The sequence below is a fragment of the Ictidomys tridecemlineatus genome, chromosome 6 (assembly GCF_052094955.1).
Source record: "Ictidomys tridecemlineatus isolate mIctTri1 chromosome 6, mIctTri1.hap1, whole genome shotgun sequence".
Lineage (NCBI taxonomy): Eukaryota > Metazoa > Chordata > Mammalia > Rodentia > Sciuridae > Ictidomys > Ictidomys tridecemlineatus.
Window position 1 is genome coordinate 200,270,890 of NC_135482.1, and position 20,357 is coordinate 200,291,246.

At 32.3% G+C, this 20,357-nt stretch overlaps 1 long non-coding RNA gene across 1 annotated transcript; it reads left to right on the forward strand.

Moving 5' to 3' along the window:
* The first annotated feature begins 681 nt into the window (after positions 1–681).
* On the forward strand, positions 682–18,833 carry LOC144365238 (uncharacterized). Its single transcript, XR_013423561.1, has 3 exons — positions 682–797; positions 12,031–12,110; positions 18,608–18,833. It is a non-coding gene; the product is annotated as an uncharacterized LOC144365238 (long non-coding RNA).
* The last annotated feature ends 1,524 nt before the right edge of the window (positions 18,834–20,357 follow it).

A 20,357-nucleotide genomic window follows, 5' to 3' on the forward strand; every position in this document is an offset into this window, starting at 1 on the left:
GTAATGGTGCACAAATAGCGACCGTTGTATAAACACTAACATCCTGCATTGGATGAATTATCTTGACTGTATCAGAATTCAATATACCATAAAAAAACTTTAGAAAAATCACCTTTCTCTATAGATTGTGAACATTTGAAATAAAATCAGAATTTGTTAAAGGGCAGATGACAGCCTTGAGTTCTGATGATCCCAGGATCCCATCCAGTGGGAGGACTCTAAGTACCAGTCCAAGGTTTTGTATGCTAATTGATTCATTTTCTTATTTTAGAGTTATTTTATAAAGTAATTCCCTATATCCTTCAGGTCTCCAGTTCTGGGCAGTAGGTTTTTCCAATTGAATTTTTGATTAATATTCTTTCAGTTTTCTACAGAATTTTTAAAATTTTTTTTAGTTGTCAGTGGATCTTTTTATTTTGTTTATTTATATGTGGTGCTGAGGATTGAACCCAGGGCCTAACACATGCCAGACAAATGATCTGCCTTTGCATCACAAATCTAGCCTTTTATAGAATTTTTAATTCTGTGAACTTCTATTTTTTAATAAGGAATATTTTAAAAATTACTTTTAGCTTACTTTGTTTTTGATTGAGAGAATTGTTTTGTTTGAGAGAATTATATTGTTTGAAAATGCTCATAATCAAATGATTTTATTTAATTTCCACTTATTAAGGTATTTTTGGAGACTGAATGTGCAGCTCAGTGGCAAAGCACTTGCCTGGCATGTGAGAGGCCATGGAGTCCATCCCAGCACCATATACACAGAAGATATCTTTGACAGGACTCAAGCATGAGAGGTATGCTTTAAAAAGAGCATATATTGGGGCTGGGGTTGTGGCTCAGTAGTAGAGCAGTCACCTACCACATGTGAGGACCTGGGTTGGATCCTTGGCACCACATAAAAATCAGTAAATAAAACAAAGGTATTGTGTCCAACTACAACTAAAAATAAAAATCTTTTAACAAAGGTCATGTGTGTGTGTATATATACACACACACACACACATACCACAGTGCCTCTTCCAAATACATATGAAATTATTCTAAGAAAATTTCAAATCAGTTTTAAAAGAGAAGAGGGATGATGATATTTTTAATGTCAACTATTGATATTTCATGATATTTAAAACCACTATAGATGAAATTTCCAGAGATGCAAATCATTACAAAATGTAAGAGACAAGTCAATAGCTGCTTTTTTGTAATTCAGATACATTTACTAAAAATAAGGTTTTTTTAAAAAAGGATATTTTTTCTTTTTTAAAATGTGAAAAGCATGTCTATATGTCCTATTAAAGTTCTATATTCATCAGAAAGTTCTCTTATTCCTTGCATACAAAGGAATGGGCCTTCTAATGAGCATGATACTTTATGTTGTCAGGAATTCTTGTGGGAGAACTCTTTAAGTGTTTTGCCTCTGTTCAAAATATTATTCAAAAATGTATCAATTTGCTTTTGATTTCAGAAATTTGACTTTCTTTAGAAATTATATATTTATTAGTATTTAGGGTTATTTCATGTGTGAAATGCCATGATTACATTTTATCCTAATGTTATCCTAATGTTGTGTTAAGAATTTTCTAAGCTAGATTATGTTCATTTTTCTTATCAACAGTCAATAAAGCCTTTTTTGTTGTTTTGATGGTATTCTTAATGTGAACATGCTTTATGATGTGACACCACTGTTCATGATGGTGTAGTTATGCAATACACTATAAGGATAGTATTTTGATTCTGAGAGTCTCAAGTGTTTTAGGTCCAACATGTTTCCTTAAGAGGAATGATTGTTCATTTTCTATTTGATTACACAAATAAGACACAAATTCTTTTTTTTTTCCTTTTGTGGTTCTGGGGGTTGGTCCTAGGGCCTCCTGCATGCTAGGAAATCTTTCTACCACTTAGCTACATCCCCAGCTACATCCTTTAGTTGTCATTAGCTTCATGATGAGCTACTTACAATAAAATTACTTAGAATTTAAACTAGATTTAGACTCATGAAGACTTTGAGCATCCATAGCTCCTTGTGATTTCTAAAAGGTAGAGTGTTTTCCCACAACACAGCAGCATCTATTATCACTCCTGGACTGAGCTGACACCTTTGCTTCTCTTGGCTCACCACTTCCTGCAGAGGTGTTGAAGGAGATGACTATTTCTTTGACTATTTGTCCCAGTGACAAATATTTGATTATATTGCTGCTAAAAGGTATGCATAGAAATAAAATAGAGACAAGGATTCTTTGGGATAAGTGATTCAGTCCCGGTGAGTCAATTTGTATTAGGACTTTTTTTTTTTTAATAAAGTCATTCTTTAGGGAAAGTTAAACCATGAGTTGAAATAGAATCTCTAAAATGTCATTTTTTCCCCTGTAGTGATCATGTTTTAAGAAGGAATACCTAGAACCTAGTGATAGCATAAAAATATAATAAGTTAACATATGTTATTACTTCAACATGACATATGTAAAAGAGGCACATACTTTCAATTTTTTAAAAGTTTTTTTAGTTGTAGTTGGACACAATGCCTTCATTTTTATTTATTTATGTTTATGTGGTGCTCAGGCTCAAACCTACCACCTCATACATGCTAGGTAAGTGCTCTACCACTGAGCTACAACCCCAGCCCACTTTGAATTTTATATTAGTTTGAACTATTTGATTTTTGTGTTATAAATGTTCATAATAAAATAAAGCTAAGAGTGTCAGTTACTAGTAATTAACTGTATGAATAATTAAACAAGTTTGAGAAAATATAACCATGTTCTAAGGTTTTACTTTAGAATAGTTTAATCTTTTTCAGGGGAGGGTACTGGACATTAAATCCATGGGCGCTAACCCTAATCCTTTGGCCTTTAATATTAATATTTACTCATACTATTGCTTCAAAAAGTGATATAATAACTGCCCTGTGGACTTTAATACTAGTATAAAATCAATACTATAAAATGTAAGTGATATAAATGCTATCTTGTGACTTTAAATACTTACATGATATCCAACTATTATAAAATTGATAAAATAGCTTCCCTGTGGCAATTAATACTAATGTAATATCCTTATTCTGGAATCTAAAGCTAATATTGTAGCAGGAAAGTCACATGTAATATCAATGTGGTATCAATACTATAGCATGACAAACTAATATAATTGATTCCCTGTGGAATTTAATACTAATATAATATCCTAGTATAGTATACCATGTAAGATAAATATGATAACTCTACTGTAGCCTTTAATACTGATGTTATATCCATTCTATAGTATTTTATAGTAATATATTACCTGTCCTGTGGACTTCATACCAACATGATATCCATATTGTAGCATCTAATGCTAATATAATAATATCTTCCCTGTGACCTTTAATATTTACCCATACTATTGATATTATAATGTAATATCCAGATTATAGAATCTAAGACTAATATTACTATCTGCCCAGTGAATTTCAGTAATAATAAAATCTCCACAGAGAAGCACATAAACTTAATATAAGAGCTGTTTTGTGTCTTTTCATGATCATATGATATCTATAATATGAAATCTAAAAGTAACAGTAGCTGACTTTGGTTTTTAATATTAATGTAATATGCATAGTATAGCACCCTAAAGTACTATAGCAGCTGCCCTGTGGTCTTTAATACCTTTATAATATTCATACTATAGCACATAAATTCAATATAATATCTGAATTTCAGTCTTTACTACTAATATCCATATTATGGCATCTAAAAGTAATAAAATAGGTGCTCTGTGGCCTATAAATGTCATATATTAGCCATACTATGGCATCTAATACTAATATAATAGCTGCCCTATAACCTTTGACTTTAGTATAATATCAATATTTTGTCCTCTGAAACTAACAGAATAGCTGTCCTGTAGCCTTTTAATACTAATTTTATCCATATGTAGCATCATTATAGTATCCATGTAGCCTTTTATTCTAATATTATATTCATACTGTAGACTGTAAAATGAATAAAATAGCTTCCTTTTGGCCTTCAAGAGTAATATGATATGCACTATGGTGTCTAGAAAATATTATAATAGCTTCCCTGTGGTCTTTAATACTAATGATATCCATGCTATAGTACCTAAGACTAATAGGTGCCTGTTGTGTTTAATATAAAAGATGTCCATATTATACCTTCCAAAAACTAATATAATAGCTGCTCTGTGACCTGTAATATAAACATAATATCCATACTGTAGCATCTAAAACTAACATAATAGCTACCTGGTAGCCTTTAATATTGAGATTAAAAACTGTGGCCTCTGAAATTAATGTAATAGCTGTCAAGTGATGCTTTAATACTGATAGTGCATACATACCATAGCACCAAAACTGATAATATAGCAGCCCTGTAGAATTTCATAGTAATACAATACTTATAACAGAAAATAAAACTTTAATATTAATAAAATATACTGTTGATCTAAATCTGATGAAATGGCTGCCTGTAATCTATAATAGCCATGTAATATCCACACCAAAGCTTCTGAAACTAGAATAATAGTGCCCTGTGGCCTTTAATGCTAGTAGGTATTCATACTACAGTATTTAAAGCTGATACAATAGCTGAATTGTGGTCTTCCATATCAATACAATGTCAATATTATAGCATATTGAACTAATTTAGTAGCTTCCCTATGACATTTATATGCCAATATAATATCTAACCTGTTCACTTTAATACTAACATGATATTTGTACTGTAGCCTCTGAAACTGATATAATAGCTAATTTATCATCTAAAAGTAATATAGTAGCTGCCCTGTAATTTTAAAACTATTACAATTTTTATAGTATAGCATCAAAATTAATATAATAGCTTCCCAGTGGTTTTTATATTAATATGATATCTGTGCTACAGTATATCCAATACTAATGAAATAGTGGCACTGTGGCTTTAAATAATAGTATGATATCCATGCTACTGCAACTCAAGCTAACATAATAGATGATTTGTGTCCTTTAATCTTACTATAATATCCATATAATAGATGATTTCTGGCTTTAAATATTAATATTATATCTATAATATAGCATCTTAAATTAATATTACATATGTCCTGTGTCTTTATGACAAATATTATATCCATACTGTTGGAATTAAAACTAGTATAATAGATACCTTGTGGACTTTAATACTATGCTATCCATACTTTAGCTCCTAAACTTAATATAGTAGCTGCCTGGCCCCTTTAATATGATATGTAATATGATAAACATATTGTGCTCTTTAAACCTAAAGTAATAACTGCTCTATGGCCTTTAGTGGTAATATAATATACTATGAAAAACTAATGTAATAACTTCCTTGTGTCCTTTAATATTGATAGTATAACATCCAAAACTAATATGATAGCTGCCCTCTAGACTTTAATATCATAATATTCATACTGTGACCTATAAATTTAATACAATAGCTGTCTTGTGGCCTTTATTACTGGTTTGTTATTCATACTATAACATGGAAAACTGATTAAATAACTGTTCTGTGACCTTTAATATTAATATGATTTCCATATTATAGCAAAAAATGATATCGGAGGTCTTTATTACTAATAGATGCAAACTATAATATCTAAAACATGTAAGTAGCTGTGCAATAGAATTTAATACTAAGTGACATCCATGCTAAAGCATGTTAAACTAATAGCTCCCCTGTAGCTTTTCATACTAATATTATAACCTCTAAAACTGAGGTAATAGATGTCCTGTGGCCTTTAATATTAATGTTATATCATTCCTATAACCTGTGAAGTCAATTTAATAAGTTTCTTATGAAATTTAATATTCATTTAATATCCATATTATAAATCTAAAACTGATAAATATAAATATGTGATAAATATGTGCTTCATATAAAACTGGTAAATAGGTCCTATAGTATTAATATGATATTGTATCACCTTAAACTAATATAATATCAGCTTTGTGGCCATTAAACTAATATGATATGTACAGGATAGTATTAAAATCAATATACTGCCATGTTAACTTTAATGCTAACATGATATCCATACTTGAATATCTAATAGTACATAATTATTGATCTGGAGTGTTTAATTCTAAAATGATATTCATATTGGAACATCTGAAACTGATGCAATAGTTGTCCTGTGGCCTTTGATATTTCTATGATTTCCATCCTATAGTATCCAAAGCTAATGAAATATATTAGCTACCCTGTGGCCTTTAATATTAATATAATATCCATACTGCAGCATTTAAAATAATAGATGCACTGTGGCCTTAATACCAAATAATTGGTTTGGATATGCTCATGTGTGAGACAATGTAAGGAAGTTTAAAGGTGAAATGATGGGTTATGAGAGCCTTAACCCAAATTAGTAATCCTCTGACAGGAATTAACTGAGTGGTAACTGCAGGCTGATAGTGTGTAGCTGGAGGAGGTGGGTCATTGAGGCTGTGCTTTTGGGGTACATATTTGGTGAGCTGAGTTTATGTTCTCTGCTTCCTGATCACCACTTTCCTTCATCACACTCTTCTGCCCCACCTTAAGCCCCAAGGAATAGAGTTGGCCATCTATTGGCTGAGATCTCTGAAACTGTGAGCCCCTAAATGAACTTTTCCTCCTTTAAAATTGTTCTTGTCAGGTCCTTTGGTCAAAGCAGCGAAAAAGATGACGGAAATAATAATATACATGTCATAGATCTAAAATAAATACAATAGTTGCCTTGATTCCTTTAATACTAATATGATATTAAGAGCGTAACATCTAAAACAGATATATAATAGTTTCCCTGTGACATTTAATGTTAATATAATATTCATTCCATAACATCCAAAACTAACATTAGAGGCTCCCTATAGCCTTTTATACTAAAGTAATATCTATATTAGAGCATTTCAAGCTAATATAATATCTTCCCTGTGGCCCTTACAGGTAATTTGATACATACTATTGCATCTAAAATTGATATAATAGCTGCTCTGTATCCTTTAATATCAATAGACATCCTTATTATAGCATCTTAACTTGATATAATAGTTGCTCTTTGGCCTTAGTATTTATATGATACCCATAATAGCATCCAAAACTGATAAAATATTAGCCCTTTGGCCCTTATAGGTAATATGATACCCAAACTATATCTCCTAAAACCAATATAATAGCTAGATTGTGGTATTTAACATTAATATTTTACCCATATTATGCCCTCTAAAAGTAATAAATAGCCCTCTTGTCATTTTAAGTAAAATATCCATATGATAGCAATAAACTTTATGATATAGCATATCCATATGATAGCATATAAAGTTAACATAATAGCTGACCTCTGACATTTAATAGTAATCTGTTGGGCTGGGGATGTGGCTCAAGCAGTAATGCGCTGACCTGGCATGCACAGGGTGCTGGGCTTGATTCTCAGCACCAGATAAAATAAAATAATGATGTTGTGTCCACTGAAAACTGAAAAATAAATATTAAAAAATTCTCTCTCTCTCTTCTCTCTCTCTCTCTCTCTCTCTCTCTCTCTCTCTCTCTCTCTCTCTTTAAAAAAATAGTAATCTGTTATCCAAAGTATAGTACCTAAACTAATATAATTCCTTTTACTAATAGGATAGTTATTGCATAGCATATAAAACTAATATAATAACTGAACTTTGGAGCTTTAATATTAATGTTATATGTATACTACAACATCTCAAAGTACTGAAAGAGCATCCCTGTGCATCCTGTGCATTTGCCATTTATATTTTATCCATACTGTGGCCTGTTAATGGAATATTATAGCTCTTTGTGGCTGTTCATATTAATATCCATTCAATATCATCTAATGCTAATATAATAGATGCCCTATGGCCTTTAATACTAATTCAGTATCAATACTGTGACCTCTAATACTAAAATAATAATTCTCCTGTGGCCTTTTAATATTACATAATATTCATTTATAGCAATTATATGAATATAATTCCTACCCTATGGCCTTTAGTACTAATATGATATCCATATCATAGCATCTGTTAATGATCAAAAAGAAGTCCTCTTACATTTGTACTGTTATGATATTCATATTATAGCATCTAAACTAATACAATTGTTCTTTTATGACCTTTAATTCCTATATTTTCACCATAGCATCTAAATGTAGTGTAATATCTCTATAGCTTTTAATACTAATGTAATATTCTTACAATTACATCTAAAAGTGATATAATAGCTATCATGTGGTCTTTAATACTGATATTATATTTCTGTTAGATCATTAAAAACTGACGGAGTAGCTTCCCTGTGGCTTTATTAGTAATATGACATTCTTATTACAGCATCTAAAATTGATAGCTGCCTTTAATATTAATATGATATCCATAATATAGTGTCCAAAGCTGATATAATATCTGCAATGTGCATTTCATAGCTAATATGACATTCTTACTAAAGCATTTAAAAACATTATAAGCCAGGCGCAGTGGCACATGCCTGTGATCCCAGTGGTTTGGGAGACTGAGACAGGAGAATTGTGAGTTCAAAGCCAGCCTCAGCCACTGTGAGGCATTAAGCAACTCACTGAGACCCTGTCTCTAAACAAACTAAAAAATAGGGCTGATGTTGTTGCTCAGAGGCCAAGTGCCCCTGAGTTCAATCCCTGACAAATAAATAAATAAGTAAATAAATAAATAAAATATAATAGCTGCATAATGGTATTTAATACTATTATTATATCAATACTATAGTATTGAAAATGAATATTATAGCTTCTCTGTGGCCTTTTGTATTAATGTAACCATAGCATTGTATTGAAAACTGATATAATAGCAGCCCTGTGTCTTTTAATTCTATCGTGATATACATGTGGCATCTAAAACTGATACAAGAGCTGTCTTATTACCTTTAATACTAATATAATATCCATATTGTAGCATCTGAAAATAATTTAAAAAACTACACAGTGGTGTTTTATGCTAATATGATATCCCTAGTGTAGAATCCTTACTAAAACAATAGGTGCCTTATAGCCTCTAATAATATTATTATATTCATAGTATGCCTTCTGAAATTGATTTAATAGCTGCACTGTCACTTTTAATATTTCTATGATATTCATACTATTGATCTGAAAGTAATATCTATTCTGTGGCCTTTGATGCTAATATGATATCATACTATGGCATTCAAAACTAATATACTGGCAGTCCATTGTTGATTAAAATTAATGTATTATTCACATTATATAATCTAAAGCTAAAACAATTGCTGCCCTGTGGTCTTTAATACTATTATAATACCTATACTACAACATCTACAGCTAATATAATAGCTATACTATGGCCTTTAATATTACTGTGCATCAAAACCTAAAAATATTAAAATTAATAATAATGTGATATCCATACTATAGCTTGTAAAACAAATTTAATAGCTATTTTGTCATTAATATACTGTCTATATTATAGATTCTAAAACTCATATGATAGATGCCCTGTGGTCTTTAATACAAATGAACTACTCATACTATACCATATTAATATATATAATATATGTCCTATAGCCTTTAATACTAATATGATAACCATATTTTGCACCTATTACAAATATAGTAGCTGCCACATGGCCTTTAATAGTAATATGATATCTGTAGGAGCTGGATTTATACCTCAGTGGTAGAGCATTTGCCTTGCACATGTGAGGCACTGGGTTTGATTCTCAGCACCACATGAGATAATAAAATAAAAAAAAGATATTGTGTCCATCTTAAAAAAAGAACACCTTTTAATTTGTTCAGAGTCAAATTAAATGTGTGAGTCAAACTGGAGCTTAGGAAGGCATGATTGTTAAAACATCATGACCACTAAAGAGTTGCTAAATACTTTGGCCAGAGACAATAGGAAAGAAGACTTGAGTGCATCTCAGGAATTGGCAAAACCACCCCAGTTTCAGGCTCATAGATTTAATTTTTCTTTCTTTTTTGTACCAGGAATTGAACCCAGAGGTACTTAACCACTGAGTCACATCCTCAGCCTTTTAAAATATTTTATTTAGAGACAGGATCTCACTGAGTTGCTCAGGGCCTTGCTAAATTGCTGAGGCTGACTTTGAACTTGCAATCCTCTTGCCTCAGCCTACTAAGCTGCTGGGATTACATTCAGGCATCATCTTGCCTTGCTCAAAGTTTTAAAAATAAAAATTCCTTTGAGAAGAGACCAGTGAGGCACCATGATTGAAGAGAGGGACCTAAGAGGTTATTTCACCATGCTTAGCTCCCCAGGCACTCAGCGGTTGCTGTAGCCATGGTCTTAGGAGGTTTGTCTACTGCTCAAGATGGTGGCAGATCTTGGTATCAACTACATGGTGCTGTTTTTTTAGGTTTGCAAGACATTGGCATTAGGGGTTCATGGAGGCTCCCACTGGGATTTCAAAGGAAAACCTGGAAGGTCAGGAAAAATGTATTAGAGTTGCAATACCAGCAGGCAGCCCCTGAGAGGATGAAGAAAACTATAGTGGTTACTCCTGAGATTAAGAGATGCTAGTAATATGGATCATTTTCCAAGGAAACCCATAGGAATTGAACAGACACAAATCAAGCTAGGCCATGTGGACCGTTATTAACAAAGCCATAGGAATGGGGATGCACAAGTCCTTTGGAGAGAACATCACAATGTTATTTGCCCAAAATATGCTTGATGTGGAACTACAGATCTTGTTTGCCCAGCTGGATTTTGGTCTTGTTTTGGTCCCATCTCTTCTTTCTATGCCCCTATTTATCACTTGTAGAACGGAAATGTCTAATCCATGCCATTATATATTGGATTATATAGCTTGCTTTGATTGTTATGAGGTCTCATGCTGATTTTTTCTTAAGTTTCAGAAGAGGTTTTGGACTTAGACTTTTGGGGAATACTGGAACTGTTAAGAGCATGTGGACTCCTGGATATGAACTCAATGTATTTTGCATCCTGAGATGGACATGAACTTTTGGGGGCCAAGGGCAGAATATTATGGTTTAGATATAAAGTATTACTCTAAAACTCATTTGTGAGAAAAGGTAAGAAAGATTTAAAGGTGAAATTATTTAGTTATGAGAGCCTTAACCTAGTGAGTGCATTAATCCACTGATAGTGTTTAACTGGATGGTAACTGTAGGAAGGTAGTGTGTAGCTGGAGAAGGTGGGTCACTGGGGCCATTTCTTTGGAGTATATATTTGTCTCTGGTGAGCAGAACTCTCTATCTGCTTCCTCTTTGCCATGTTCTGATTTGCTTCCTACCTCTATACCATTTGGGCAAGACCTGTGGAGTTGGTCTTCTATGGACTGAGACCTGGAAAATATAAGTGTCAAATAAAATTTTAATTCTCTAAAAATTGTTCTTGTCAGGAATTTTAGACACAATGGCAAAAAAGCTTACTAAAACAATACTGTACTATCTATAAATAATATAATAGTGGCCCATTGTCCTCTTATGTCAGTAATATAGCATCTAAAATTAATAGTTACCCTGTGGCATTTAATCATATTTTGATATAAATACTATAGCATCCAAAACTAAGATAATACCTGCAATGGCCTTTAATACTACTATGATATCCATAATATTGCAAGTAAAACTAATATAATAGCTTCTCTGTGTCTTCTGATATTAATGTAATATCAATAATGTGGTCACAGGGTAGTTATTATATTACTTTTATAGATCACTGTATGGATATTAATATTAAATGTAAGGAAAAAAAAGAGACATAGAAGATGTAGAGTCAGAAGGACAGAATGGCAGAATGGTCAAGCTGCCAGCTTTATTTATATCAATAGGTTGCATTAGGTCATTGGCATCAGTAATATACTATTGTTTATTGTGTCATTTGGAAGGTTATAGAGGTAGCATCGTTATGCAGCTTATTCCTCAGTTACCTTCTACAGTTACAATATGCAATGTTAGAAGCTTTGTGTAGCTATCAATAAAGTTTGTTGTTTACAGTTACTGTTAGGTGGACAGGTCCAGGAGCATGGAAGCTTGGTGAAACATTTTTATCGTATAACAAGAGTGTTTCTTTATTCCCAGGAGCTGTGTTCCTGAGATCAAGGCCAAAGCTGATAAGACTCCAGCACAAAGCCTTCTAATGCAGGACATTGCTATAGCAGGTAGGCATCCTGTGTCTTTGCACAGAAGTTTTCCTAGCATCCAGGCATGTCTCGACTTGGCACAGAAACTTCCTAGCCACCAAGCATGCCACATTTATGAAGCCATCAGAGACCCCAGTCCCAAACACAGAACCCTTGTAGGCCAAAGGGAAGCTTTAAGGCCAAAGGAAAGCTGTTATATCAGTTTTACATGCTATAATGTGGATATAATATTAGTTTTAAAACTGAAGAGCTGCCTGTGACCTTTTAATACAAACATGTCATCCATACTATGAAATTGTAATGGATATAATAGCTCCCCTGTGAACTTTATAATTAATATGGTATCCATATTAAAGCATCAAAAATTGACATAGTAGCTGAAATGTGTAATTTAGTGTTAATATTATATCCATACTGTGGACCTAAAACTAATCACATAACTTTTCTGTGGTCTTTCATATTAATACAATATCCATATTATAGCATCTAAAACTAATATAATAGCTGCCCTGTGGCTTTTAGAACTAATATGATATCCAGATTATAACATTTGCCAAGGACCCTTAATATTAATATGATATTGATAAACTAGCATCTAAAACTAATAAAATATTTGCCTGTGACCTTTAATACTAATATGATATTCACATATACCATCAAAAGCAATATATGAACTTGCCTATGGCCTTAAATATTAATATAATATTCATACTGTGACATAAAAAACTAATATAATAGCTATCCTGTGAATTTTTAAAAATATTGTTTTAGTTGTTGATGGACACAATACCTTTACTTTATTTATGTTTTTTAATGTGGTGCTGAGGATTGAACTCAGTGCCTCACATGTGCTAGGCAGGCTCTCTACTAATGAGTCACAACCCCAGACCAACTACCTGTGACTTTTAATAATAATATAACATCCATAACTTTTAATAATAATATAACCCATAAAACTAATATTGTAAATTCCTTGTGTATTATATTAATATAATCATTATATTATCATTATATTATTATTATTTATTATATCAATATAACATCCTTCCTATAGTATCTAAAACTGAATAGCTCTTCTATGGCCTTTAATACTAATAAAACATCCATACTATAGCTATTAAAAGTGGCATAATAGTTTTCTTGCAGCTTTTAATAGTATACCAACATGATATCCATACTCTACCATCTAAATATAACAAAATAGCTTCACTGGAGTCTTTAATAATAATGTAATATAGTACTACAGCATCTAAAACAAATAGAATAGCTACTATCTTATGGCCTTACATACTATCTGATTTATATTATTAGAGAATACTGACAAAATAGCTGCACTGTGAATCTTTAACACAAACATGTTAGCCACATAATGGCATGTAAAACTGATACAACAGCTGTCCTGTGACCTTTACTACAAACTTTATCCATATGATAGCTTTGAAAATTGATATATCACCTGCCTGTGGATTTAGTGTTAATATTTTATCCTTACTATGGCATCTAAAACTAATTTAATAGGTTCCCTGTGGATTTTAGTACTAATATAATATTAATTATATAGAATCTAAATCTAATGCAATATCTGCCTTGTGATCTTTAATACTAATAAGATATCTATACAATAGAACCTAAAATTAACATTATAGGTGTCCTTAAATACTGATATGATATTCATATTATAGCATCAAAATTGAATATAGTAACTGCCTGTGTTTTTTAATTCTAATATGATATGCATATTATTGGATCAAAACCTAAGATAATGGATGCCATGAAGCTTTTAATAATAAGATATTCATATTATAGTATGTGAAATGAATAGCTGCACTGCCTCCTTTATTACTAATATAATACTCATCCTTTAGCATCTAAATCTGATATAATAATTATCTTGTTGCCTTAATTACTAATATATAATAATATCTAATTACTACTAATATAATATCTATAAAATAGTGTATAACTGCAATGTAATAGCTGCAAAGTGGCTTTTATTATTAACTCAAACTCCATTCTATAACTCCTTAAACTAATAGCTTGTTCTGGCCATTAATATTTATAAAAGAAGTATCCTGTGGCTTCTAGTACTAATATGATAGGTAGCCTTGAATATTAATATAATATCCATATTATGAACTCTAAAACAAATATACTAGCTGCCCTGTGATCTTCAATATTAATATATAAACTGTACTATAGCATATAAAACTAATATCATAGCTGCTTTGTGGTCTTTAAGATGATATCCAAAGTATATCATTTGAAACTTACATAATTGTTGCCCTTTGGCATTTAATATTAATAGTATATCCATAACAGAACATCTAGAACTAATATACCTTTAATACTAATACTGTATTTCCATAGTTATTAAAGATCACATTATGTATGTTATATTAATATTGAAGGCCACAGTTCAGCTATTCTATTGGTATTAAATGTGACTGGGTGGGTGTGTATATACTAATATTTATGACCTCTAATACTTACATAAAATCCAAAATATAGCATTGGAAACAGACATAATAGTTTCCCTATGGCCTTTAATACTAATATAATGTACATATCAGAGTATCTGAAACTGATATAATGACTACCCTGTGCCTTTAGTATTAATATGATATTCACACTATATCATTTAAAGGTAATGTAATAGCTGCTCAGTGTTTTCCAATACTAACATGATATTCACATCATATCATCTAAAACCGACATAACCACTGCCTTGTGCCTTGAATACTAATACAATATTCATGCTATACCCAATAAAATAATGGCTACCCTTCAGCCTTTCATAATAATATGATGTGAGGATATTAGCATCTAAAATTGATAATAGCTGCACCATGGCCTTTAATATTGATATAACATCCATACATGGCTTATGAAACTAAAATAATAGCTGTCCTTTGTTCTTTTAATACAAACACAGAATCCATACTGTAGTATCTAAAATTGATATAAGAAATAATAGCTGCTTTGTGGCCTTTATAACTAATATGATTTCCATACTATAGTATCTAAAATTAATATAATTGCTGCTCTGAAGAATTTAAGATTAAAACAACGTGCAAACTGTAGCACCTAAAACTACTTGCTGTCCTGTGTACTTTAACACCAATATGGTATCCCATATTATAGAATCAAATATTATACATTAAGCGTACTGTGATTTTAATAGTTATATATTCATACTGTAGCAACTAAAGCTGATATAATATATGCCCTGTGATGTTGAATAATTATGCAATAGCCATGCTGTCCATACTAAAGTCTCTTAAACTAATATAATGGTGAGTCTCTGGCCTTTAATACTTGTAAAAACATGTACACTTTAGCATGTCAAAGTGTTCAAACAGCTGCTCTGTGGCCTTTAATATTAATGTAATATCCATATTACAGAATCTAAGGCTAATAAGATAGATGAACTTTTTGTGAAATATATATGTATATATTATATATTAACATATAATAATATAGTAATATATTGATGTATTTATTAATATGATAATATATTTTACATATTAATTAAAGGTTAATATAACATTAACCTTTTAATGTGAAATATATATATATATTTTCAGTCTCTGAAACAAATGTAATATATTCTGAGTCCTTATTACTAATATCCACAGTGCAGCATCTGACATCTGATATATTAGTTGCACTATGGCCATTAATATTAATATGATATCCATGCTACAGCATCAAAAGTTTAAAAAAAGTTGACTTTTGGCCTTCAATACTAACATAATATGTATACTATAGCATCTTAAACTACTATGAGAGCCATCCTGTTGCCTTTACTAGTATATCCATAATCTGGCTTCTAAAACTGATGTAATAGCAGCCCTATGTCCTTTAGTATTAATGTAACATATTTCCTACATGAAAACTTGAAAAATAGCTACCCTGAAACTTCAGTATTACTATAATATCCATACTATTGCATCTAAAACTGCCCTGTGTAGCATCTAAAACTGATGTAACAGTTGTCCAGTTGCCTTTGGTATTAATATAACATTCATACTAGTGCATCTGCAACAAATTTAGGAGCTGTCCTGTCTTTTAATAATATTTTATTCATACTATAGCATCAGAACTGATATTATAGTTGCTCTATGGTCTTTCATATTAATGTGATAATCATACTCTTGCATTGAAAACCGGTAGGATAACTATCCTCTAGCTTTTAATTTAATGTGATATATATCATTTAAAATCAATATAGTAGCTGCCCTGTGGCATTTAATACTAACATCATATTCATATTGTAGCATCAAAAATGGATGTAAGAGCTGTTCTGTGGTCTTTTATACTAATATGATATCCATAGTGTAACATATAACACTAGCATACTAGCTGTTCATTTGTCCTTATTAGTAGCATGTTATCCACATGTGGCATCTAAAGCTAATAAAATAGCTTCCCTGTAGCCTTAAAGACTATTATGATATCCACACTATAGCTTCTAAAGCTAATATATTATCTTCCTTGTGGCCCTTAATGCTTATATAATATACATATTACAGCCTCTGAAGCCAATGTGATAAACATCCTTTGGCTTTTAATATTAATATAATATCCATACTTTGGTCACAAGACTGAAATAATAACTGCCCTGTGGTCTTTAATATTAACATAATATGCATAATTTGGCCTCTAAAACTAAGATATTAGCTGCCCTGTGGTCTCTAATATTAATATAATACATATACTGTGGCCTATTTTATAATATAATGGCTGTCCTGTGACCTCTAGGACAAATATGATATCTATAACATAGTATTCAAAACTAACAAAATAGCTGGCCCATAGTGATTATAATAAATATATTACATGTATTATAGATTCCAAAAGTAATACAATTGCTGACCTGTGGAACTTTGTACTAATATGATATCTATTCTGTACAATCTAAAACTAATATAATTGCAACAATGTGGCTTTTTATATTAATATAATATCCATACTAAAGTATATAGCTTTCCAGTGGCAATTATAATTTATACAATATAGGTATTATACATTTTAAAACTAATGTAACAGGTGCTCTTTGACTTTACTTTTAATATCCATATTAAAGCATCTAAAATTCATATAATGACTGACCTGTGACCATTAGTACTAACATGATATCAATACAACAGCATTGAAACTGATATATTAATGTTCTGTAGCTTTTAATATTAACCTAACATCTTTAATATAGCATTTAATGCTCATATGATAGTTGCCCCATGGCCTCTAATATTAATATGATATAGATACTATAGGAACTAATTAATTTAATAACTGACCTGTTTCCTTTTTTATTAATATAGTACCTATACTGTGACCTCAAAATACTTTAATTCCTATTCTATGTCATTTAACATTAATATAGTAGCCATAGTGTTGCCTTTAGAAATAATGTAATAAATTCATTTCTTGCTTGCATAATACACACAATATAGTATCTAAAATTAATACATAGCTGCACTGAGGCCTTGAGTACTCATGTAATATCAATACCGTGGCATCATCAATTAACTATTTGCCCTACAATCAATATTACTTGCTCTCTGGCAAGTAATATAAATATGATATTCATTGTATGCTATCTAAAATTAATTTAATAGCTACTGTGTTTTCTTTACTATTACTGTGACATCCTACTAGAGTATATAAAACTAAATAATAATTGGTGCACTTTGGCCTTTAGGATAGTGTAGCTTCTGATACTAATATATTAACTACCCTGTGGTCTTTAATGTTAACATTGGAAATTACAAAATATCCTTGGCTTTTAATTCCAGCATCTGAAATATAATATAATAGCTGCTCTGTGGTCTTTCATTTTGATATAATAGTCATATTATAGTTTCTAAAACGTATATAATAAGTGGCTTGTGACATTTAATAATAATGTGATATCATATAGTAGCATACAAAACTGATATATGCCTTGTGACTTTTATACTAATGTAACATCTTTATTTTTTTTAATTTTTTTTTAAATATTTATTTTTTTAGGTGTAGATGGGCACACATGCCTTTATTTTTTTAAAGAGAGAGAGAATTTTTTATTATTTATTTTTTATTTTATTTTTTTTTAGAGAGAGAGAGAGAGAGAGAGAGAGAGAGAGAGAGAGAGAGAGAATTTTAATATTTATTTTTTAGTTCTCGGCGGACACAACATCTTTGTTGGTATGTGGTGCTGAGGATTGAACTCGGGCCACACGCATGCCAGGCGAGCGCACTACCTCTTAAGCCACATCCCCAGCCCCATGTAACATCTTTAGTATGATATCTAATACAACTTGGGCCAGCAACAGAGACCGGGGGGGGGTGCTTTCCAGGGAACACCAGCTCAGAATGAGGGACTCCAAAGTGCCACCAGGAAAGACACCCTGCCCTTGAGGCTCAGGGGGGTGAGAGGACGGGCACACATGCACAATAGTAGACGCTCCCCACCCTCTGCCACACCACTATTCTTGCTATTCTTCATCTGCTCTTCCTGTGCACAACATTAGCTCAAGAGGATGCCGAGATCTGCCTTCTGACCATCATGAGCACCTCCGCCAAGGTGAGTGCAGGCTTCCAACTTTCTGGGTCCTCTAAGAGCAGGCAGGCCAGGAATAAGGGTTGGAAATAGGGTTAAGGTAAGAGTAAAGGTTAGGGTTAAAGTTTAGGGGTAAGAGGTTAGAGGTTAGAGGTTAGGAGTTAGAAGTTAGAATTTACAGTTTAGGGTTAAGGTTTAGGGTTTAGGTTTAGGGTTTAGGGTTGGGGTTAGGGTTAGGGTTAGGGTTAGGGTTAGTTATGGTTAGGGTTAGGGTTAGGTTTAGGGTTAGGTTTAGGGTTAGGGTTAAGATTAGGGTTTAGCGTTTAGGGTTTAGGGTTAAGATTTAGGGTTTAGTGTTTAGGGTTTAGGGTTAGGGTTAGGGTTAGGGTTAGGGTTTTAGGGTTAGGGTTAGAGTTAGGGTTAGGGCTAGGGATAGGGCTAGGGCTAGGGCTAGGGCTATTGATGTATAGTCATAGGTACCCTCACCTAGTGAGTACTTGAATATCTTTACTGTGCCTTTTCCCCATCATGGGAATACTAACCTAGTAATGTATTATCATAGGAACTCTCACCTGGTGTGTACTTGAACATCTTTACTGTGCCTTTTGCCCAACATGGGAATACTAACATAGATGATATACTGTCATAGTTACCCTCAACTGGTGTGTACTTGAACATCATTACTGTGCCTTTTCCCCATCATAGCATGGGAATACTAACCTAGTGATGTACTGTCATAGGTACCCTCACCAGGTGAATACTTGAATATCTTTACTGTGCCTTTTCCTTATCATAGCATGGAAATACTAACCTAGTGATGTACTTTCATAGGTACCCTCACCTGGTGAGTACTTGAATGTCTTTACTGTGCCTTTTTCCCATCATACATGGGAATACTAACCTAGTGATGTACTGTCATAGGTACTCTTACCTGGTGTGTACTTGAAAATCTTTACTGTGCCTTTTTCTCATCATGGGAATACTAACCTGGTGATGTACTGTCATAGGTACTCTCACCTGGTGTGTACTTGAACATGTTTACTGTGCCTTTTCCCCATCATAGCATGGGAATACTAACCTAGTGATGTATTGTCATAGGTACCATCACCTAGTGAGTACTTGAATATCTTTACTGTGCTATTTCCCCATCATGGGAATACTAACCTAGTGATTTACTGTAATAGGTACCCTCACCTGGTGAGTACTTGAACATCTTTACTGTGCCTTTTCCCCATCATAGTATGGGAATACTAACCTAGTGATGTACTGTAATAGGTACTCTCACCTGGTGTGTTCTTGAACATCTTTACTGTGCCTTTTCCCCATCATGAAAATGCTAACCTAATTGATGTACTCTCATAGGTACCCTCACCCGGTGTGTACTTGAACATCTTTACTGTGCATTTTCCCCATCATAGGATGGGAATACTAACCTAGTGATGTACTGTCATAGGTACTCTCACCTGGCGAGTACTTGAACATCTTTACTGTGCCTTTTACCCATCATAGCATGGGAACACTAACCTAGTAATGTACTATCATAGGTACTCTCACCTGGTGTGTACTTGAACATCTTTACTGTGCCTTTTCCCCATCATGGGAATACTAACTTAGATGATATACTCTCATAGGTACCCTCACCCGGTGTGTACTTGAACATCTTTCCTGTGCCTTTTCCCCATCATAGGATGGAAATACTAACCTAGTGATGTACTGTCATA